Source organism: Xenopus tropicalis, chromosome 3, assembly GCF_000004195.4.
Source record: "Xenopus tropicalis strain Nigerian chromosome 3, UCB_Xtro_10.0, whole genome shotgun sequence".
NCBI classification, from domain to species: Eukaryota; Metazoa; Chordata; class Amphibia; order Anura; family Pipidae; genus Xenopus; species Xenopus tropicalis.
The window spans coordinates 135,531,686-135,553,234 of NC_030679.2; the positions used below are offsets into that span (position 1 = coordinate 135,531,686).

At 46.2% G+C, this 21,549-nt stretch overlaps 28 non-coding genes across 28 annotated transcripts; all 28 read left to right on the forward strand.

Annotated features, from left to right (window-relative positions):
• Positions 1–29: 29 nt before the first annotated feature.
• trnae-cuc lies at positions 30–101 on the forward strand. Its single transcript has one exon. It is a non-coding gene; the product is annotated as a tRNA-Glu (tRNA).
• Positions 102–620: 519 nt separating this feature from the next.
• trnav-cac lies at positions 621–693 on the forward strand. The gene has a single exon. It is a non-coding gene; the product is annotated as a tRNA-Val (tRNA).
• Positions 694–1,323: 630 nt separating this feature from the next.
• trnae-cuc lies at positions 1,324–1,395 on the forward strand. The gene has a single exon. It is a non-coding gene; the product is annotated as a tRNA-Glu (tRNA).
• A 436-nt stretch (positions 1,396–1,831) lies between these two features.
• On the forward strand, positions 1,832–1,904 carry trnav-aac. The gene has a single exon. It is a non-coding gene; the product is annotated as a tRNA-Val (tRNA).
• A 1,011-nt stretch (positions 1,905–2,915) lies between these two features.
• Positions 2,916–2,988, forward strand: trnak-cuu. Its single transcript has one exon. It is a non-coding gene; the product is annotated as a tRNA-Lys (tRNA).
• A 576-nt stretch (positions 2,989–3,564) lies between these two features.
• On the forward strand, positions 3,565–3,637 carry trnav-cac. Its single transcript has one exon. It is a non-coding gene; the product is annotated as a tRNA-Val (tRNA).
• Positions 3,638–4,267: 630 nt separating this feature from the next.
• Positions 4,268–4,339, forward strand: trnae-cuc. The gene has a single exon. It is a non-coding gene; the product is annotated as a tRNA-Glu (tRNA).
• Positions 4,340–4,774: 435 nt separating this feature from the next.
• On the forward strand, positions 4,775–4,847 carry trnav-aac. Its single transcript has one exon. It is a non-coding gene; the product is annotated as a tRNA-Val (tRNA).
• A 2,062-nt stretch (positions 4,848–6,909) lies between these two features.
• On the forward strand, positions 6,910–6,982 carry trnak-cuu. Its single transcript has one exon. It is a non-coding gene; the product is annotated as a tRNA-Lys (tRNA).
• Positions 6,983–7,558: 576 nt separating this feature from the next.
• Positions 7,559–7,631, forward strand: trnav-cac. The gene has a single exon. It is a non-coding gene; the product is annotated as a tRNA-Val (tRNA).
• Positions 7,632–8,261: 630 nt separating this feature from the next.
• Positions 8,262–8,333, forward strand: trnae-cuc. Its single transcript has one exon. It is a non-coding gene; the product is annotated as a tRNA-Glu (tRNA).
• Positions 8,334–8,771: 438 nt separating this feature from the next.
• trnav-aac lies at positions 8,772–8,844 on the forward strand. Its single transcript has one exon. It is a non-coding gene; the product is annotated as a tRNA-Val (tRNA).
• A 1,001-nt stretch (positions 8,845–9,845) lies between these two features.
• trnak-cuu lies at positions 9,846–9,918 on the forward strand. Its single transcript has one exon. It is a non-coding gene; the product is annotated as a tRNA-Lys (tRNA).
• Positions 9,919–10,494: 576 nt separating this feature from the next.
• On the forward strand, positions 10,495–10,567 carry trnav-aac. Its single transcript has one exon. It is a non-coding gene; the product is annotated as a tRNA-Val (tRNA).
• A 630-nt stretch (positions 10,568–11,197) lies between these two features.
• Positions 11,198–11,269, forward strand: trnae-cuc. The gene has a single exon. It is a non-coding gene; the product is annotated as a tRNA-Glu (tRNA).
• Positions 11,270–11,707: 438 nt separating this feature from the next.
• On the forward strand, positions 11,708–11,780 carry trnav-aac. Its single transcript has one exon. It is a non-coding gene; the product is annotated as a tRNA-Val (tRNA).
• A 1,012-nt stretch (positions 11,781–12,792) lies between these two features.
• On the forward strand, positions 12,793–12,865 carry trnak-cuu. Its single transcript has one exon. It is a non-coding gene; the product is annotated as a tRNA-Lys (tRNA).
• A 576-nt stretch (positions 12,866–13,441) lies between these two features.
• trnav-cac lies at positions 13,442–13,514 on the forward strand. Its single transcript has one exon. It is a non-coding gene; the product is annotated as a tRNA-Val (tRNA).
• A 630-nt stretch (positions 13,515–14,144) lies between these two features.
• On the forward strand, positions 14,145–14,216 carry trnae-cuc. Its single transcript has one exon. It is a non-coding gene; the product is annotated as a tRNA-Glu (tRNA).
• A 438-nt stretch (positions 14,217–14,654) lies between these two features.
• trnav-aac lies at positions 14,655–14,727 on the forward strand. The gene has a single exon. It is a non-coding gene; the product is annotated as a tRNA-Val (tRNA).
• A 1,013-nt stretch (positions 14,728–15,740) lies between these two features.
• On the forward strand, positions 15,741–15,813 carry trnak-cuu. Its single transcript has one exon. It is a non-coding gene; the product is annotated as a tRNA-Lys (tRNA).
• A 576-nt stretch (positions 15,814–16,389) lies between these two features.
• trnav-cac lies at positions 16,390–16,462 on the forward strand. Its single transcript has one exon. It is a non-coding gene; the product is annotated as a tRNA-Val (tRNA).
• Positions 16,463–17,092: 630 nt separating this feature from the next.
• trnae-cuc lies at positions 17,093–17,164 on the forward strand. The gene has a single exon. It is a non-coding gene; the product is annotated as a tRNA-Glu (tRNA).
• Positions 17,165–17,603: 439 nt separating this feature from the next.
• trnav-aac lies at positions 17,604–17,676 on the forward strand. The gene has a single exon. It is a non-coding gene; the product is annotated as a tRNA-Val (tRNA).
• Positions 17,677–18,688: 1,012 nt separating this feature from the next.
• On the forward strand, positions 18,689–18,761 carry trnak-cuu. The gene has a single exon. It is a non-coding gene; the product is annotated as a tRNA-Lys (tRNA).
• A 576-nt stretch (positions 18,762–19,337) lies between these two features.
• trnav-cac lies at positions 19,338–19,410 on the forward strand. The gene has a single exon. It is a non-coding gene; the product is annotated as a tRNA-Val (tRNA).
• A 630-nt stretch (positions 19,411–20,040) lies between these two features.
• On the forward strand, positions 20,041–20,112 carry trnae-cuc. The gene has a single exon. It is a non-coding gene; the product is annotated as a tRNA-Glu (tRNA).
• Positions 20,113–20,550: 438 nt separating this feature from the next.
• Positions 20,551–20,623, forward strand: trnav-aac. Its single transcript has one exon. It is a non-coding gene; the product is annotated as a tRNA-Val (tRNA).
• The last annotated feature ends 926 nt before the right edge of the window (positions 20,624–21,549 follow it).

A 21,549-nucleotide genomic window follows, 5' to 3' on the forward strand; every position in this document is an offset into this window, starting at 1 on the left:
GTTACATGAAAAGGAAAACAGCAAGTGCTTCCCTGGTGGTCTAGTGGTTAGGATTCGGCGCTCTCACCGCCGCGGCCCGGGTTCGATTCCCGGTTAGGGAAATTTCTCTTTCCTCGGCCTCGCTTTAAGCTGGCCGCAAGAAAGTCTTTGCCAAACTACTCGGCATAGTTACATAGTTACATAGTTAGTTACATAGTTACATAGGGTTGAAAGACGTACTTACCCATTTTGGATTTGTCAGAATGAGCTCTTCCCAAAAACAGATGGTTTCCTGGGGTAAACCTACTGTTGGTAGAATGTTGGTCCTTGAAATGTGTAGTATTCGGATTTATGGAGTGGAGATTTAAAAGTTGGGCAGTGTACTGCTGGGAGTTTTTGATCTGTACGAGTCAGAAATCTCCATAAATAAGGTATAGAAGCCTAGATCTTGTCTGGCAGTAAGAGCAAATGAAGTGCAAATTCTGCTGGCAGGCAAACTGGTCTCGCTAACGCTACCAAATGAGTCGTCTAACCATGCACCTGAACAGCATTGTTCATTAGAGGGGTTGCTTTTTTCATGCTCCCAGTGCTGTCATCATCTTTCCTAGTGATTGGGATAGGGGCCGTCCTCCCTCACAGTAGTTTCTGTAGTGTAGTGGTTATCACGTTCGCCTCACACGCGAAAGGTCCCCGGTTCGAAACCGGGCAGAAACATGCTTTTTGGTTACGCCTGAAGCGGTTTAACATCATTGAAAAGGTGAGGTGCACGTTAATGTAGCAGAGAGATTTTGTAAAAATATTTTATTACGGAAAGCCCGGTGTTTGGAAATGAGAGGAAAATATCCATGCCATCGAAAAATATCAATTGCGTCCGGAAAAAACCATAACCAAAAATAATACCCACCCTGCCTCTTACCCATTTGGACAGTATTTTGGGCCCTTGAGCTAAGCAAATATATTTGCCATATGCACAGTTAACCGCATCAGGCAGAAGCTTTCCTGCCACAGAGGAGGTTTAGGCAGAGATTTTCACACGTCTTGCAGAGATTTTCACACGTCTTGGCACAGAAATAGGAGCTGCAAAACTCAGCATCTAATGACGACGGCATTTGTTACCCCACAATCCACTTCCCCAACCATGTAACTAATAGTAGAGAAATTCTGCTCAGTAGCTAGATTTCATGTTCCGCAATACAGTTGTACAGCCATGTGACTGACAGTAGAGATTTTCTCCTCAGTGGGTCGACGCCATATTCCATTATGCAGTTGTACAACCATGTGACAAATAATAGTAAGTTGGAATTGCTTGGTCACAGTTACATGAAAAGGAAAGCAGCAAGTGCTTCCCTGGTGGTCTAGTGGTTAGGATTCGGCGCTCTCACCGCAGCGGCCCGGGTTCGATTCCCGGTCAGGGAACTTTCTCTTTCCTCGGCCCTCGCTTTAAGCTGGCCGCAAGAAAGTCTTTGCCAAACTACTCGGCATGCAAGATCTGAGGTGCTCCAGCTTTATACAGAAGACAGATTAAGAGCAATACACAGCAAGTCTGTGTAACTTGTATCATCTCTTTGTAACCTTGGGTGCATGCTGCATATCTGCCAGCAAACCAACTTCTCATGGTAAATAAAGCAAAATCAGCAAGAGCGTTTGGGTAACGCTATCAGAAATGATATTGCACAACAAACTCCTCCTCTCTGCTTGCCTTTATCTCGATAAAGCAATGACCTGTTATCAACTTCAGCCAAAACCCACTTCTCGCTACTAATACTCCTAGGTCTCTCAGCTGCTTTTGACACTGCCTCTCCAGTCCAGGCGGCAGCAGCAGCAGCAGCATCCTCATCCTCATCAGCAGGAAGTTTCTGTAGTGTAGTGGTTATCACGTTCGCCTAACACGCGAAAGGTCCCCGGTTCGAAACCGGGCAGAAACATCCTCTTGGAGAGTGTTTAGTAAGATTGAGTATGCAGACTGAAGAATTGCCGCACGCATTCAGTATGGAGGTGCCATTTGTGAGAGCCTTGTGCTCTAGAAGGCTCAGGAGATGGGGATTTTGACTAACACACATGAAACCTAATAGCATTCATTGCAGACTGTACAAAATATTAGAAAGCAGCAAGAGGCCCTAAAAGCCACACTTTGCTGCACCCCTTTGGACTTACATCAGCATTTGGGGGCCCACAAGGTAAGCGAATGCGTTGACACCATATCAATAGACACAAAAATCTAGGAGTAGTGATGGGCGAAATGTTTCGGCAGGCGTGGATTCGCGGGCAATTTCCGCGTTTCGCCAGAGGTGGATTGTTTCGTGAAACGGATGAAAAAATTCACCGCGCATCCAAAAATTGTCGCAAGAATAGTCGCGGGCGTCAAAAGAATAGTCGTGCGTCCAAAAATTGTCACAAGAATAGTCCAGAGTGTTAACAGAATAGTCGTGGGCGTCAAAAGAATAGGCAAACGTTAAAAGAATAGTCGCGGGCGACAATTTTTTTTTCCGTGCAACATTTTTGCCCTTTCGCGAATCTTTTGAAAGATTCGCTAATTTTTCGGCGAAGCGAAACGGGACAGATTCGCTCATCACTATCTAGGAGAGAGCCCTCTATTAAATGCGAGGATTACTGCTGTAGACCCAGAGAAAGTCACGTAGCAATACAAAGCTGCAGACTTTCGGCAGCTCGCTATCAGAAGGCTTCTCAGTGGACTGCTAATTAGTTTTACCAGCTTCTCCTCCACTCGCAGCAGGAACAGGAACTGACGGGAAGTGCCAAAGTGAAACTGGTTTGTCTTTTCTTCTTTAGTGCCAGAAATAAAATTAAAAAAAACACATAGATATTTCGTAATGAAAACAATGGGCAACAAGTAAGTTTGGCTCAAGCCCTAGCCGTCGAGCTAGACGGCGTCGAAAAGAGGGGTATGCTGACCCTGTGGCATGCGGCGGTCAGTTGCCCGGCTAGCTCAGTCGGTAGAGCATGAGACTCTTAATCTCAGGGTCGTGGGTTCGAGCCCCACGTTGGGCGCTAACCTTTTCAAGTCTTCTTGTATCCCGAACATGTCTACGCGACAAAGGCGTGCGGTTGCCGTATGCGGGCCCCACCTGTGCGGCGTCCAACCAATCGGCCCCCATGTAGGCAAAAAAATACTGCCCCTCTTCACGTAAAGTAACGTGAGGAGTCGAAAGACGTACTTACCCATTTTGGATTTGTCAGAATGAGCTCTTCCCAAAAACAGATGGTTTCCTGGGGTAAACCTACTGTTGGTAGAATGTTGGTCCTTGAAATGTGTAGTATTCGGATTTATGGAGTGGAGATTTAAAAGTTGGGCAGTGTACTGCTGGGAGTTTTTGATCTGTACGAGTCAGAAATCTCCATAAAATAAGGTATAGAAGCCTAGATCTTGTCTGGCAGTAAGAGCAAATGAAGTGCAAATTCTGCTGGCAGGCAAACTGGTCTCGCTAACTCTACCAAATGAGTCGTCTAACCATGCACCTGAACAGCATTGTTCATTAGAGGGGTTGCTTTTTTCATGCTCCCAGTGCTGTCATCATCTTTCCTAGTGATTGGGATAGGGGGCCCCCGTCCGGCCCGCTCACAGTAGTTTCTGTAGTGTAGTGGTTATCACGTTCGCCTCACACGCGAAAGGTCCCCGGTTCGAAACCGGGCAGAAACATGCTTTTTGGTTACGCCTGAAGCGGTTTAACATCATTGAAAAGGTGAGGTGCACGTTAATGTAGCAGAGAGATTTTGTAAAAATATTTTATTACGGAAAGCCCGGTGTTTGGAAATGAGAGGAAAATATCCATGCCATCGAAAAATATCAATTGCGTCCGGAAAAAACCATAACCAAAAATAATACCCACCCTGCCTCTTACCCATTTGGACAGTATTTTGGGCCCTTGAGCTAAGCAAATATATTTGCCATATGCACAGTTAACCGCATCAGGCAGAAGCTTTCCTGCCACAGAGGAGGTTTAGGCAGAGATTTTCACACGTCTTGCAGAGATTTTCACACGTCTTGGCACAGAAATAGGAGCTGCAAAACTCAGCATCTAATGACGACGGCATTTGTTACCCCACAATCCACTTCCCCAACCATGTAACTAATAGTAGAGAAATTCTGCTCAGTAGCTAGATTTCATGTTCCGCAATACAGTTGTACAGCCATGTGACTGACAGTAGAGATTTTCTCCTCAGTGGGTCGACGCCATATTCCATTATGCAGTTGTACAACCATGTGACAAATAATAGTAAGTTGGAATTGCTTGGTCACAGTTACATGAAAAGGAAAGCAGCAAGTGCTTCCCTGGTGGTCTAGTGGTTAGGATTCGGCGCTCTCACCGCCGCGGCCCGGGTTCGATTCCCGGTCAGGGAACTTTCTCTTTCCTCGGCCTCGCTTTAAGCTGGCCGCAAGAAAGTCTTTGCCAAACTACTCGGCATGCAAGATCTGAGGTGCTCCAGCTTTATACAGAAGACAGATTAAGAGCAATACACAGCAAGTCTGTGTAACTTGTATCATCTCTTTGTAACCTTGGGTGCATGCTGCATATCTGCCAGCAAACCAACTTCTCATGGTAAATAAAGCAAAATCAGCAAGAGCGTTTGGGTAACGCTATCAGAAATGATATTGCACAACAAACTCCTCCTCTCTGCTTGCCTTTATCTCGATAAAGCAATGACCTGTTATCAACTTCAGCCAAAACCCACTTCTCGCTACTAATACTCCTAGGTCTCTCAGCTGCTTTTGACACTGCCTCTCCAGTCCAGGCGGCAGCAGCAGCAGCAGCATCCTCATCCTCATCAGCAGGAAGTTTCTGTAGTGTAGCGGTTATCACGTTCGCCTAACACGCGAAAGGTCCCCGGTTCGAAACCGGGCAGAAACATCCTCTTGGAGAGTGTTTAGTAAGATTGAGTATGCAGACTGAAGAATTGCCGCACGCATTCAGTATGGAGGTGCCATTTGTGAGAGCCTTGTGCTCTAGAAGGCTCAGGAGATGGGGATTTTGACTAACACACATGAAACCTAATAGCATTCATTGCAGACTGTACAAAATATTAGAAAGCAGCAAGAGCCACACTTTGCTGCACCCCTTTGGACTTACATCAGCATTTGGGGGCCCACAAGGTAAGCGAATGCGTTGACACCATATCAATAGACACAAAAATCTAGGAGTAGTGATGGGCGAAATGTTTCGGCAGGCGTGGATTCGCGGGCAATTTCCGCGTTTCGCCAGAGGTGGATTGTTTCGTGAAACGGATGAAAAAATTCACCGCGCATCCAAAAATTGTCGCAAGAATAGTCGCGGGCGTCAAAAGAATAGTCGTGCGTCCAAAAATTGTCACAAGAATAGTCCAGAGTGTTAACAGAATAGTCGTTGGCGTCAAAAGAATAGGCAAACGTTAAAAGAATAGTTGCGGGCGACAATTTTTTTTTCCGTGCAACATTTTTGCCCTTTCGCGAATCTTTTGAAAGATTCGCTAATTTTTCGGCGAAGCGAAACGGGACAGATTCGCTCATCACTATCTAGGAGAGAGCCCTCTATTAAATGCGAGGATTACTGCTGTAGACCCAGAGAAAGTCACGTAGCAATACAAAGCTGCAGACTTTCGGCAGCTCGCTATCAGAAGGCTTCTCAGTGGACTGCTAATTAGTTTTACCAGCTTCTCCTCCACTCGCAGCAGGAACAGGAACTGACGGGAAGTGCCAAAGTGAAACTGGTTTGTCTTTTCTTCTTTAGTGCCAGAAATAAAATTAAAAAAAAACACATAGATATTTCGTAATGAAAACAATGGGCAACAAGTAAGTTTGGCTCAAGCCCTAGCCGTCGAGCTAGACGGCGTCGAAAAGAGGGGTATGCTGACCCTGTGGCATGCGGCGGTCAGTTGCCCGGCTAGCTCAGTCGGTAGAGCATGAGACTCTTAATTCAAGGAACCGGGCAGAAACATCCTCTTGGAGAGTGTTTAGTAAGATTGAGTATGCAGACTGAAGAATTGCCGCACGCATTCAGTATGGAGGTGCCATTTGTGAGAGCCTTGTGCTCTAGAAGGCTCAGGAGATGGGGATTTTGACTAACACACATGAAACCTAATAGCATTCATTGCAGACTGTACAAAATATTAGAAAGCAGCAAGAGCCACACTTTGCTGCACCCCTTTGGACTTACATCAGCATTTGGGGGCCCACAAGGTAAGCGAATGCGTTGACACCATATCAATAGACACAAAAATCTAGGAGTAGTGATGGGCGAAATGTTTCGGCAGGCGTGGATTCGCGGGCAATTTCCGCGTTTCGCCAGAGGTGGATTGTTTCGTGAAACGGATGAAAAAATTCACCGCGCATCCAAAAATTGTCGCAAGAATAGTCGCGGGCGTCAAAAGAATAGTCGTGCGTCCAAAAATTGTCACAAGAATAGTCCAGAGTGTTAACAGAATAGTCGTGGGCGTCAAAAGAATAGGCAAACGTTAAAAGAATAGTTGCGGGCGACAATTTTTTTTTCCGTGCAACATTTTGCCCTTTCGCGAATCTTTTGAAAGATTCCCTAATTTTTCGGCGAAGCGAAACGGGACAGATTCGCTCATCACTATCTAGGAGAGAGCCCTCTATTAAATGCGAGGATTACTGCTGTAGACCCAGAGAAAGTCACGTAGCAATACAAAGCTGCAGACTTTCGGCAGCTCGCTATCAGAAGGCTTCTCAGTGGACTGCTAATTAGTTTTACCAGCTTCTCCTCCACTCGCAGCAGGAACAGGAACTGACGGGAAGTGCCAAAGTGAAACTGGTTTGTCTTTTCTTCTTTAGTGCCAGAAATAAAATTAAAAAAAACACATAGATATTTCGTAATGAAAACAATGGGCAACAAGTAAGTTTGGCTCAAGCCCTAGCCGTCGAGCTAGACGGCGTCGAAAAGAGGGGTATGCTGACCCTGTGGCATGCGGCGGTCAGTTGCCCGGCTAGCTCAGTCGGTAGAGCATGAGACTCTTAATCTCAGGGTCGTGGGTTCGAGCCCCACGTTGGGCGCTAACCTTTTCAAGTCTTCTTGTATCCCGAACATGTCTACGCGACAAAGGCGTGCGGTTGCCGTATGCGGGCCCCACCTGTGCGGCGTCCAACCAATCGGCCCCCATGTAGGCAAAAAAATACTGCCCCTCTTCACGTAAAGTAACGTGAGGAGTCGAAAGACGTACTTACCCATTTTGGATTTGTCAGAATGAGCTCTTCCCAAAAACAGATGGTTTCCTGGGGTAAACCTACTGTTGGTAGAATGTTGGTCCTTGAAATGTGTAGTATTCGGATTTATGGAGTGGAGATTTAAAAGTTGGGCAGTGTACTGCTGGGAGTTTTTGATCTGTACGAGTCAGAAATCTCCATAAAATAAGGTATAGAAGCCTAGATCTTGTCTGGCAGTAAGAGCAAATGAAGTGCAAATTCTGCTGGCAGGCAAACTGGTCTCGCTAACTCTACCAAATGAGTCGTCTAACCATGCACCTGAACAGCATTGTTCATTAGAGGGGTTGCTTTTTTCATGCTCCCAGTGCTGTCATCATCTTTCCTAGTGATTGGGATAGGGGGCCCCCGTCCAGCCCGCTCACAGTAGTTTCTGTAGTGTAGTGGTTATCACGTTCGCCTCACACGCGAAAGGTCCCCGGTTCGAAACCGGGCAGAAACATGCTTTTTGGTTACGCCTGAAGCGGTTTAACATCATTGAAAAGGTGAGGTGCACGTTAATGTAGCAGAGAGATTTTGTAAAAATATTTTATTACGGAAAGCCCGGTGTTTGGAAATGAGAGGAAAATATCCATGCCATCGAAAAATATCAATTGCGTCCGGAAAAAACCATAACCAAAAATAATACCCACCCTGCCTCTTACCCATTTGGACAGTATTTTGGGCCCTTGAGCTAAGCAAATATATTTGCCATATGCACAGTTAACCGCATCAGGCAGAAGCTTTCCTGCCACAGAGGAGGTTTAGGCAGAGATTTTCACACGTCTTGCAGAGATTTTCACACGTCTTGGCACAGAAATAGGAGCTGCAAAACTCAGCATCTAATGACAACGGCATTTGTTACCCCACAATCCACTTCCCCAACCATGTAACTAATAGTAGAGAAATTCTGCTCAGTAGCTAGATTTCATGTTCCGCAATACAGTTGTACAGCCATGTGACTGACAGTAGAGATTTTCTCCTCAGTGGGTCGACGCCATATTCCATTATGCAGTTGTACAACCATGTGACAAATAATAGTAAGTTGGAATTGCTTGGTCACAGTTACATGAAAAGGAAAGCAGCAAGTGCTTCCCTGGTGGTCTAGTGGTTAGGATTCGGCGCTCTCACCGCCGCGGCCCAGGTTCGATTCCCGGTCAGGGAACTTTCTCTTTCCTCGGCCTCGCTTTAAGCTGGCCGCAAGAAAGTCTTTGCCAAACTACTCGGCATGCAAGATCTGAGGTGCTCCAGCTTTATACAGAAGACAGATTAAGAGCAATACACAGCAAGTCTGTGTAACTTGTATCATCTCTTTGTAACCTTGGGTGCATGCTGCATATCTGCCAGCAAACCAACTTCTCATGGTAAATAAAGCAAAATCAGCAAGAGCGTTTGGGTAACGCTATCAGAAATGATATTGCACAACAAACTCCTCCTCTCTGCTTGCCTTTATCTCGATAAAGCAATGACCTGTTATCAACTTCAGCCAAAACCCACTTCTCGCTACTAATACTCCTAGGTCTCTCAGCTGCTTTTGACACTGCCTCTCCAGTCCAGGCGGCAGCAGCAGCAGCAGCAGCATCCTCATCCTCATCAGCAGGAAGTTTCTGTAGTGTAGCGGTTATCACGTTCGCCTAACACGCGAAAGGTCCCCGGTTCGAAACCGGGCAGAAACATCCTCTTGGAGAGTGTTTAGTAAGATTGAGTATGCAGACTGAAGAATTGCCGCACGCATTCAGTATGGAGGTGCCATTTGTGAGAGCCTTGTGCTCTAGAAGGCTCAGGAGATGGGGATTTTGACTAACACACATGAAACCTAATAGCATTCATTGCAGACTGTACAAAATATTAGAAAGCAGCAAGAGCCACACTTTGCTGCACCCCTTTGGACTTACATCAGCATTTGGGGGCCCACAAGGTAAGCGAATGCGTTGACACCATATCAATAGACACAAAAATCTAGGAGTAGTGATGGGCGAAATGTTTCGGCAGGCGTGGATTCGCGGGCAATTTCCGCGTTTCGCCAGAGGTGGATTGTTTCGTGAAACGGATGAAAAAATTCACCGCGCATCCAAAAATTGTCGCAAGAATAGTCGCGGGCGTCAAAAGAATAGTCGTGCGTCCAAAAATTGTCACAAGAATAGTCCAGAGTGTTAACAGAATAGTCGTGGGCGTCAAAAGAATAGGCAAACGTTAAAAGAATAGTCGCGGGCGACAATTTTTTTTTCCGTGCAACATTTTTGCCCTTTCGCGAATCTTTTGAAAGATTCGCTAATTTTTCGGCGAAGCGAAACGGGACAGATTCGCTCATCACTATCTAGGAGAGAGCCCTCTATTAAATGCGAGGATTACTGCTGTAGACCCAGAGAAAGTCACGTAGCAATACAAAGCTGCAGACTTTCGGCAGCTCGCTATCAGAAGGCTTCTCAGTGGACTGCTAATTAGTTTTACCAGCTTCTCCTCCACTCGCAGCAGGAACAGGAACTGACGGGAAGTGCCAAAGTGAAACTGGTTTGTCTTTTCTTCTTTAGTGCCAGAAATAAAATTAAAAAAAACACATAGATATTTCGTAATGAAAACAATGGGCAACAAGTAAGTTTGGCTCAAGCCCTAGCCGTCGAGCTAGACGGCGTCGAAAAGAGGGGTATGCTGACCCTGTGGCATGCGGCGGTCAGTTGCCCGGCTAGCTCAGTCGGTAGAGCATGAGACTCTTAATCTCAGGGTCGTGGGTTCGAGCCCCACGTTGGGCGCTAACCTTTTCAAGTCTTCTTGTATCCCGAACATGTCTACGCGACAAAGGCGTGCGGTTGCCGTATGCGGGCCCCACCTGTGCGGCGTCCAACCAATCGGCCCCCATGTAGGCAAAAAAATACTGCCCCTCTTCACGTAAAGTAACGTGAGGAGTCGAAAGACGTACTTACCCATTTTGGATTTGTCAGAATGAGCTCTTCCCAAAAACAGATGGTTTCCTGGGGTAAACCTACTGTTGGTAGAATGTTGGTCCTTGAAATGTGTAGTATTCGGATTTATGGAGTGGAGATTTAAAAGTTGGGCAGTGTACTGCTGGGAGTTTTTGATCTGTACGAGTCAGAAATCTCCATAAAATAAGGTATAGAAGCCTAGATCTTGTCTGGCAGTAAGAGCAAATGAAGTGCAAATTCTGCTGGCAGGCAAACTGGTCTCGCTAACTCTACCAAATGAGTCGTCTAACCATGCACCTGAACAGCATTGTTCATTAGAGGGGTTGCTTTTTTCATGCTCCCAGTGCTGTCATCATCTTTCCTAGTGATTGGGATAGGGGGCCCCCGTCCAGCCCGCTCACAGTAGTTTCTGTAGTGTAGTGGTTATCACGTTCGCCTCACACGCGAAAGGTCCCCGGTTCGAAACCGGGCAGAAACATGCTTTTTGGTTACGCCTGAAGCGGTTTAACATCATTGAAAAGGTGAGGTGCACGTTAATGTAGCAGAGAGATTTTGTAAAAATATTTTATTACGGAAAGCCCGGTGTTTGGAAATGAGAGGAAAATATCCATGCCATCGAAAAATATCAATTGCGTCCGGAAAAAACCATAACCAAAAATAATACCCACCCTGCCTCTTACCCATTTGGACAGTATTTTGGGCCCTTGAGCTAAGCAAATATATTTGCCATATGCACAGTTAACCGCATCAGGCAGAAGCTTTCCTGCCACAGAGGAGGTTTAGGCAGAGATTTTCACACGTCTTGCAGAGATTTTCACACGTCTTGGCACAGAAATAGGAGCTGCAAAACTCAGCATCTAATGACGACGGCATTTGTTACCCCACAATCCACTTCCCCAACCATGTAACTAATAGTAGAGAAATTCTGCTCAGTAGCTAGATTTCATGTTCCGCAATACAGTTGTACAGCCATGTGACTGACAGTAGAGATTTTCTCCTCAGTGGGTCGACGCCATATTCCATTATGCAGTTGTACAACCATGTGACAAATAATAGTAAGTTGGAATTGCTTGGTCACAGTTACATGAAAAGGAAAGCAGCAAGTGCTTCCCTGGTGGTCTAGTGGTTAGGATTCGGCGCTCTCACCGCCGCGGCCCGGGTTCGATTCCCGGTCAGGGAACTTTCTCTTTCCTCGGCCTCGCTTTAAGCTGGCCGCAAGAAAGTCTTTGCCAAACTACTCGGCATGCAAGATCTGAGGTGCTCCAGCTTTATACAGAAGACAGATTAAGAGCAATACACAGCAAGTCTGTGTAACTTGTATCATCTCTTTGTAACCTTGGGTGCATGCTGCATATCTGCCAGCAAACCAACTTCTCATGGTAAATAAAGCAAAATCAGCAAGAGCGTTTGGGTAACGCTATCAGAAATGATATTGCACAACAAACTCCTCCTCTCTGCTTGCCTTTATCTCGATAAAGCAATGACCTGTTATCAACTTCAGCCAAAACCCACTTCTCGCTACTAATACTCCTAGGTCTCTCAGCTGCTTTTGACACTGCCTCTCCAGTCCAGGCGGCAGCAGCAGCAGCAGCAGCATCCTCATCCTCATCAGCAGGAAGTTTCTGTAGTGTAGTGGTTATCACGTTCGCCTAACACGCGAAAGGTCCCCGGTTCGAAACCGGGCAGAAACATCCTCTTGGAGAGTGTTTAGTAAGATTGAGTATGCAGACTGAAGAATTGCCGCACGCATTCAGTATGGAGGTGCCATTTGTGAGAGCCTTGTGCTCTAGAAGGCTCAGGAGATGGGGATTTTGACTAACACACATGAAACCTAATAGCATTCATTGCAGACTGTACAAAATATTAGAAAGCAGCAAGAGGCCCTAAAAGCCACACTTTGCTGCACCCCTTTGGACTTACATCAGCATTTGGGGGCCCACAAGGTAAGCGAATGCGTTGACACCATATCAATAGACACAAAAATCTAGGAGTAGTGATGGGCGAAATGTTTCGGCAGGCGTGGATTCGCGGGCAATTTCCGCGTTTCGCCAGAGGTGGATTGTTTCGTGAAACGGATGAAAAAATTCACCGCGCATCCAAAAATTGTCGCAAGAATAGTCGCGGGCGTCAAAAGAATAGTCGTGCGTCCAAAAATTGTCACAAGAATAGTCCAGAGTGTTAACAGAATAGTCGTGGGCGTCAAAAGAATAGGCAAGCGTTAAAAGAATAGTCGCGGGCGACAATTTTTTTTTCCGTGCAACATTTTTGCCCTTTCGCGAATCTTTTGAAAGATTCGCTAATTTTTCGGCGAAGCGAAACGGGACAGATTCGCTCATCACTATCTAGGAGAGAGCCCTCTATTAAATGCGAGGATTACTGCTGTAGACCCAGAGAAAGTCACGTAGCAATACAAAGCTGCAGACTTTCGGCAGCTCGCTATCAGAAGGCTTCTCAGTGGACTGCTAATTAGTTTTACCAGCTTCTCCTCCACTCGCAGCAGGAACAGGAACTGACGGGAAGTGCCAAAGTGAAACTGGTTTGTCTTTTCTTCTTTAGTGCCAGAAATAAAATTAAAAAAAAACACATAGATATTTCGTAATGAAAACAATGGGCAACAAGTAAGTTTGGCTCAAGCCCTAGCCGTCGAGCTAGACGGCGTCGAAAAGAGGGGTATGCTGACCCTGTGGCATGCGGCGGTCAGTTGCCCGGCTAGCTCAGTCGGTAGAGCATGAGACTCTTAATCTCAGGGTCGTGGGTTCGAGCCCCACGTTGGGCGCTAACCTTTTCAAGTCTTCTTGTATCCCGAACATGTCTACGCGACAAAGGCGTGCGGTTGCCGTATGCGGGCCCCACCTGTGCGGCGTCCAACCAATCGGCCCCCATGTAGGCAAAAAAATACTGCCCCTCTTCACGTAAAGTAACGTGAGGAGTCGAAAGACGTACTTACCCATTTTGGATTTGTCAGAATGAGCTCTTCCCAAAAACAGATGGTTTCCTGGGGTAAACCTACTGTTGGTAGAATGTTGGTCCTTGAAATGTGTAGTATTCGGATTTATGGAGTGGAGATTTAAAAGTTGGGCAGTGTACTGCTGGGAGTTTTTGATCTGTACGAGTCAGAAATCTCCATAAAATAAGATATAGAAGCCTAGATCTTGTCTGGCAGTAAGAGCAAATGAAGTGCAAATTCTGCTGGCAGGCAAACTGGTCTCGCTAACTCTACCAAATGAGTCGTCTAACCATGCACCTGAACAGCATTGTTCATTAGAGGGGTTGCTTTTTTCATGCTCCCAGTGCTGTCATCATCTTTCCTAGTGATTGGGATAGGGGGCCCCCGTCCGGCCCGCTCACAGTAGTTTCTGTAGTGTAGTGGTTATCACGTTCGCCTCACACGCGAAAGGTCCCCGGTTCGAAACCGGGCAGAAACATGCTTTTTGGTTACGCCTGAAGCGGTTTAACATCATTGAAAAGGTGAGGTGCACGTTAATGTAGCAGAGAGATTTTGTAAAAATATTTTATTACGGAAAGCCCGGTGTTTGGAAATGAGAGGAAAATATCCATGCCATCGAAAAATATCAATTGCGTCCGGAAAAAACCATAACCAAAAATAATACCCACCCTGCCTCTTACCCATTTGGACAGTATTTTGGGCCCTTGAGCTAAGCAAATATATTTGCCATATGCACAGTTAACCGCATCAGGCAGAAGCTTTCCTGCCACAGAGGAGGTTTAGGCAGAGATTTTCACACGTCTTGCAGAGATTTTCACACGTCTTGGCACAGAAATAGGAGCTGCAAAACTCAGCATCTAATGACGACGGCATTTGTTACCCCACAATCCACTTCCCCAACCATGTAACTAATAGTAGAGAAATTCTGCTCAGTAGCTAGATTTCATGTTCCGCAATACAGTTGTACAGCCATGTGACTGACAGTAGAGATTTTCTCCTCAGTGGGTCGACGCCATATTCCATTATGCAGTTGTACAACCATGTGACAAATAATAGTAAGTTGGAATTGCTTGGTCACAGTTACATGAAAAGGAAAGCAGCAAGTGCTTCCCTGGTGGTCTAGTGGTTAGGATTCGGCGCTCTCACCGCCGCGGCCCGGGTTCGATTCCCGGTCAGGGAACTTTCTCTTTCCTCGGCCTCGCTTTAAGCTGGCCGCAAGAAAGTCTTTGCCAAACTACTCGGCATGCAAGATCTGAGGTGCTCCAGCTTTATACAGAAGACAGATTAAGAGCAATACACAGCAAGTCTGTGTAACTTGTATCATCTCTTTGTAACCTTGGGTGCATGCTGCATATCTGCCAGCAAACCAACTTCTCATGGTAAATAAAGCAAAATCAGCAAGAGCGTTTGGGTAACGCTATCAGAAATGATATTGCACAACAAACTCCTCCTCTCTGCTTGCCTTTATCTCGATAAAGCAATGACCTGTTATCAACTTCAGCCAAAACCCACTTCTCGCTACTAATACTCCTAGGTCTCTCAGCTGCTTTTGACACTGCCTCTCCAGTCCAGGCGGCAGCAGCAGCAGCAGCAGCATCCTCATCCTCATCAGCAGGAAGTTTCTGTAGTGTAGTGGTTATCACGTTCGCCTAACACGCGAAAGGTCCCCGGTTCGAAACCGGGCAGAAACATCCTCTTGGAGAGTGTTTAGTAAGATTGAGTATGCAGACTGAAGAATTGCCGCACGCATTCAGTATGGAGGTGCCATTTGTGAGAGCCTTGTGCTCTAGAAGGCTCAGGAGATGGGGATTTTGACTAACACACATGAAACCTAATAGCATTCATTGCAGACTGTACAAAATATTAGAAAGCAGCAAGAGGCCCTAAAAGCCACACTTTGCTGCACCCCTTTGGACTTACATCAGCATTTGGGGGCCCACAAGGTAAGCGAATGCGTTGACACCATATCAATAGACACAAAAATCTAGGAGTAGTGATGGGCGAAATGTTTCGGCAGGCGTGGATTCGCGGGCAATTTCCGCGTTTCGCCAGAGGTGGATTGTTTCGTGAAACGGATGAAAAAATTCACCGCGCATCCAAAAATTGTCGCAAGAATAGTCGCGGGCGTCAAAAGAATAGTCGTGCGTCCAAAAATTGTCACAAGAATAGTCCAGAGTGTTAACAGAATAGTCGTGGGCGTCAAAAGAATAGGCAAGCGTTAAAAGAATAGTCGCGGGCGACAATTTTTTTTTCCGTGCAACATTTTTGCCCTTTCGCGAATCTTTTGAAAGATTCGCTAATTTTTCGGCGAAGCGAAACGGGACAGATTCGCTCATCACTATCTAGGAGAGAGCCCTCTATTAAATGCGAGGATTACTGCTGTAGACCCAGAGAAAGTCACGTAGCAATACAAAGCTGCAGACTTTCGGCAGCTCGCTATCAGAAGGCTTCTCAGTGGACTGCTAATTAGTTTTACCAGCTTCTCCTCCACTCGCAGCAGGAACAGGAACTGACGGGAAGTGCCAAAGTGAAACTGGTTTGTCTTTTCTTCTTTAGTGCCAGAAATAAAATTAAAAAAAAAACACATAGATATTTCGTAATGAAAACAATGGGCAACAAGTAAGTTTGGCTCAAGCCCTAGCCGTCGAGCTAGACGGCGTCGAAAAGAGGGGTATGCTGACCCTGTGGCATGCGGCGGTCAGTTGCCCGGCTAGCTCAGTCGGTAGAGCATGAGACTCTTAATCTCAGGGTCGTGGGTTCGAGCCCCACGTTGGGCGCTAACCTTTTCAAGTCTTCTTGTATCCCGAACATGTCTACGCGACAAAGGCGTGCGGTTGCCGTATGCGGGCCCCACCTGTGCGGCGTCCAACCAATCGGCCCCCATGTAGGCAAAAAAATACTGCCCCTCTTCACGTAAAGTAACGTGAGGAGTCGAAAGACGTACTTACCCATTTTGGATTTGTCAGAATGAGCTCTTCCCAAAAACAGATGGTTTCCTGGGGTAAACCTACTGTTGGTAGAATGTTGGTCCTTGAAATGTGTAGTATTCGGATTTATGGAGTGGAGATTTAAAAGTTGGGCAGTGTACTGCTGGGAGTTTTTGATCTGTACGAGTCAGAAATCTCCATAAAATAAGATATAGAAGCCTAGATCTTGTCTGGCAGTAAGAGCAAATGAAGTGCAAATTCTGCTGGCAGGCAAACTGGTCTCGCTAACTCTACCAAATGAGTCGTCTAACCATGCACCTGAACAGCATTGTTCATTAGAGGGGTTGCTTTTTTCATGCTCCCAGTGCTGTCATCATCTTTCCTAGTGATTGGGATAGGGGGCCCCCGTCCGGCCCGCTCACAGTAGTTTCTGTAGTGTAGTGGTTATCACGTTCGCCTCACACGCGAAAGGTCCCCGGTTCGAAACCGGGCAGAAACATGCTTTTTGGTTACGCCTGAAGCGGTTTAACATCATTGAAAAGGTGAGGTGCACGTTAATGTAGCAGAGAGATTTTGTAAAAATATTTTATTACGGAAAGCCCGGTGTTTGGAAATGAGAGGAAAATATCCATGCCATCGAAAAATATCAATTGCGTCCGGAAAAAACCATAACCAAAAATAATACCCACCCTGCCTCTTACCCATTTGGACAGTATTTTGGGCCCTTGAGCTAAGCAAATATATTTGCCATATGCACAGTTAACCGCATCAGGCAGAAGCTTTCCTGCCACAGAGGAGGTTTAGGCAGAGATTTTCACACGTCTTGCAGAGATTTTCACACGTCTTGGCACAGAAATAGGAGCTGCAAAACTCAGCATCTAATGACGACGGCATTTGTTACCCCACAATCCACTTCCCCAACCATGTAACTAATAGTAGAGAAATTCTGCTCAGTAGCTAGATTTCATGTTCCGCAATACAGTTGTACAGCCATGTGACTGACAGTAGAGATTTTCTCCTCAGTGGGTCGACGCCATATTCCATTATGCAGTTGTACAACCATGTGACAAATAATAGTAAGTTGGAATTGCTTGGTCACAGTTACATGAAAAGGAAAGCAGCAAGTGCTTCCCTGGTGGTCTAGTGGTTAGGATTCGGCGCTCTCACCGCCGCGGCCCGGGTTCGATTCCCGGTCAGGGAACTTTCTCTTTCCTCGGCCTCGCTTTAAGCTGGCCGCAAGAAAGTCTTTGCCAAACTACTCGGCATGCAAGATCTGAGGTGCTCCAGCTTTATACAGAAGACAGATTAAGAGCAATACACAGCAAGTCTGTGTAACTTGTATCATCTCTTTGTAACCTTGGGTGCATGCTGCATATCTGCCAGCAAACCAACTTCTCATGGTAAATAAAGCAAAATCAGCAAGAGCGTTTGGGTAACGCTATCAGAAATGATATTGCACAACAAACTCCTCCTCTCTGCTTGCCTTTATCTCGATAAAGCAATGACCTGTTATCAACTTCAGCCAAAACCCACTTCTCGCTACTAATACTCCTAGGTCTCTCAGCTGCTTTTGACACTGCCTCTCCAGTCCAGGCGGCAGCAGCAGCAGCAGCAGCAGCATCCATCCTCATCAGCAGGAAGTTTCTGTAGTGTAGTGGTTATCACGTTCGCCTAACACGCGAAAGGTCCCCGGTTCGAAACCGGGCAGAAACATCCTCTTGGAGAGTGTTTAGTAAGATTGAGTATGCAGACTGAAGAATTGCCGCACGCATTCAGTATGGAGGTGCCATTTGTGAGAGCCTTGTGCTCTAGAAGGCTCAGGAGATGGGGATTTTGACTAACACACATGAAACCTAATAGCATTCATTGCAGACTGTACAAAATATTAGAAAGCAGCAAGAGGCCCTAAAAGCCACACTTTGCTGCACCCCTTTGGACTTACATCAGCATTTGGGGGCCCACAAGGTAAGCGAATGCGTTGACACCATATCAATAGACACAAAAATCTAGGAGTAGTGATGGGCGAAATGTTTCGGCAGGCGTGGATTCGCGGGCAATTTCCGCGTTTCGCCAGAGGTGGATTGTTTCGTGAAACGGATGAAAAAATTCACCGCGCATCCAAAAATTGTCGCAAGAATAGTCGCGGGCGTCAAAAGAATAGTCGTGCGTCCAAAAATTGTCACAAGAATAGTCCAGAGTGTTAACAGAATAGTCGTGGGCGTCAAAAGAATAGGCAAGCGTTAAAAGAATAGTCGCGGGCGACAATTTTTTTTTCCGTGCAACATTTTTGCCCTTTCGCGAATCTTTTGAAAGATTCGCTAATTTTTCGGCGAAGCGAAACGGGACAGATTCGCTCATCACTATCTAGGAGAGAGCCCTCTATTAAATGCGAGGATTACTGCTGTAGACCCAGAGAAAGTCACGTAGCAATACAAAGCTGCAGACTTTCGGCAGCTCGCTATCAGAAGGCTTCTCAGTGGACTGCTAATTAGTTTTACCAGCTTCTCCTCCACTCGCAGCAGGAACAGGAACTGACGGGAAGTGCCAAAGTGAAACTGGTTTGTCTTTTCTTCTTTAGTGCCAGAAATAAAATTAAAAAAAAACACATAGATATTTCGTAATGAAAACAATGGGCAACAAGTAAGTTTGGCTCAAGCCCTAGCCGTCGAGCTAGACGGCGTCGAAAAGAGGGGTATGCTGACCCTGTGGCATGCGGCGGTCAGTTGCCCGGCTAGCTCAGTCGGTAGAGCATGAGACTCTTAATCTCAGGGTCGTGGGTTCGAGCCCCACGTTGGGCGCTAACCTTTTCAAGTCTTCTTGTATCCCGAACATGTCTACGCGACAAAGGCGTGCGGTTGCCGTATGCGGGCCCCACCTGTGCGGCGTCCAACCAATCGGCCCCCATGTAGGCAAAAAAATACTGCCCCTCTTCACGTAAAGTAACGTGAGGAGTCGAAAGACGTACTTACCCATTTTGGATTTGTCAGAATGAGCTCTTCCCAAAAACAGATGGTTTCCTGGGGTAAACCTACTGTTGGTAGAATGTTGGTCCTTGAAATGTGTAGTATTCGGATTTATGGAGTGGAGATTTAAAAGTTGGGCAGTGTACTGCTGGGAGTTTTTGATCTGTACGAGTCAGAAATCTCCATAAAATAAGATATAGAAGCCTAGATCTTGTCTGGCAGTAAGAGCAAATGAAGTGCAAATTCTGCTGGCAGGCAAACTGGTCTCGCTAACTCTACCAAATGAGTCGTCTAACCATGCACCTGAACAGCATTGTTCATTAGAGGGGTTGCTTTTTTCATGCTCCCAGTGCTGTCATCATCTTTCCTAGTGATTGGGATAGGGGGCCCCCGTCCGGCCCGCTCACAGTAGTTTCTGTAGTGTAGTGGTTATCACGTTCGCCTCACACGCGAAAGGTCCCCGGTTCGAAACCGGGCAGAAACATGCTTTTTGGTTACGCCTGAAGCGGTTTAACATCATTGAAAAGGTGAGGTGCACGTTAATGTAGCAGAGAGATTTTGTAAAAATATTTTATTACGGAAAGCCCGGTGTTTGGAAATGAGAGGAAAATATCCATGCCATCGAAAAATATCAATTGCGTCCGGAAAAAACCATAACCAAAAATAATACCCACCCTGCCTCTTACCCATTTGGACAGTATTTTGGGCCCTTGAGCTAAGCAAATATATTTGCCATATGCACAGTTAACCGCATCAGGCAGAAGCTTTCCTGCCACAGAGGAGGTTTAGGCAGAGATTTTCACACGTCTTGCAGAGATTTTCACACGTCTTGGCACAGAAATAGGAGCTGCAAAACTCAGCATCTAATGACGACGGCATTTGTTACCCCACAATCCACTTCCCCAACCATGTAACTAATAGTAGAGAAATTCTGCTCAGTAGCTAGATTTCATGTTCCGCAATACAGTTGTACAGCCATGTGACTGACAGTAGAGATTTTCTCCTCAGTGGGTCGACGCCATATTCCATTATGCAGTTGTACAACCATGTGACAAATAATAGTAAGTTGGAATTGCTTGGTCACAGTTACATGAAAAGGAAAGCAGCAAGTGCTTCCCTGGTGGTCTAGTGGTTAGGATTCGGCGCTCTCACCGCCGCGGCCCGGGTTCGATTCCCGGTCAGGGAACTTTCTCTTTCCTCGGCCTCGCTTTAAGCTGGCCGCAAGAAAGTCTTTGCCAAACTACTCGGCATGCAAGATCTGAGGTGCTCCAGCTTTATACAGAAGACAGATTAAGAGCAATACACAGCAAGTCTGTGTAACTTGTATCATCTCTTTGTAACCTTGGGTGCATGCTGCATATCTGCCAGCAAACCAACTTCTCATGGTAAATAAAGCAAAATCAGCAAGAGCGTTTGGGTAACGCTATCAGAAATGATATTGCACAACAAACTCCTCCTCTCTGCTTGCCTTTATCTCGATAAAGCAATGACCTGTTATCAACTTCAGCCAAAACCCACTTCTCGCTACTAATACTCCTAGGTCTCTCAGCTGCTTTTGACACTGCCTCTCCAGTCCAGGCGGCAGCAGCAGCAGCAGCAGCATCCTCATCCTCATCAGCAGGAAGTTTCTGTAGTGTAGTGGTTATCACGTTCGCCTAACACGCGAAAGGTCCCCGGTTCGAAACCGGGCAGAAACATCCTCTTGGAGAGTGTTTAGTAAGATTGAGTATGCAGACTGAAGAATTGCCGCACGCATTCAGTATGGAGGTGCCATTTGTGAGAGCCTTGTGCTCTAGAAGGCTCAGGAGATGGGGATTTTGACTAACACACATGAAACCTAATAGCATTCATTGCAGACTGTACAAAATATTAGAAAGCAGCAAGAGGCCCTAAAAGCCACACTTTGCTGCACCCCTTTGGACTTACATCAGCATTTGGGGGCCCACAAGGTAAGCGAATGCGTTGACACCATATCAATAGACACAAAAATCTAGGAGTAGTGATGGGCGAAATGTTTCGGCAGGCGTGGATTCGCGGGCAATTTCCGCGTTTCGCCAGAGGTGGATTGTTTCGTGAAACGGATGAAAAAATTCACCGCGCATCCAAAAATTGTCGCAAGAATAGTGGCGGGCGTCAAAAGAATAGTCGTGCGTCCAAAAATTGTCACAAGAATAGTCCAGAGTGTTAACAGAATAGTCGTGGGCGTCAAAAGAATAGGCAAGCGTTAAAAGAATAGTCGCGGGCGACAATTTTTTTTTCCGTGCAACATTTTTGCCCTTTCGCGAATCTTTTGAAAGATTCGCTAATTTTTCGGCGAAGCGAAACGGGACAGATTCGCTCATCACTATCTAGGAGAGAGCCCTCTATTAAATGCGAGGATTACTGCTGTAGACCCAGAGAAAGTCACGTAGCAATACAAAGCTGCAGACTTTCGGCAGCTCGCTATCAGAAGGCTTCTCAGTGGACTGCTAATTAGTTTTACCAGCTTCTCCTCCACTCGCAGCAGGAACAGGAACTGACGGGAAGTGCCAAAGTGAAACTGGTTTGTCTTTTCTTCTTTAGTGCCAGAAATAAAATTAAAAAAAAACACATAGATATTTCGTAATGAAAACAATGGGCAACA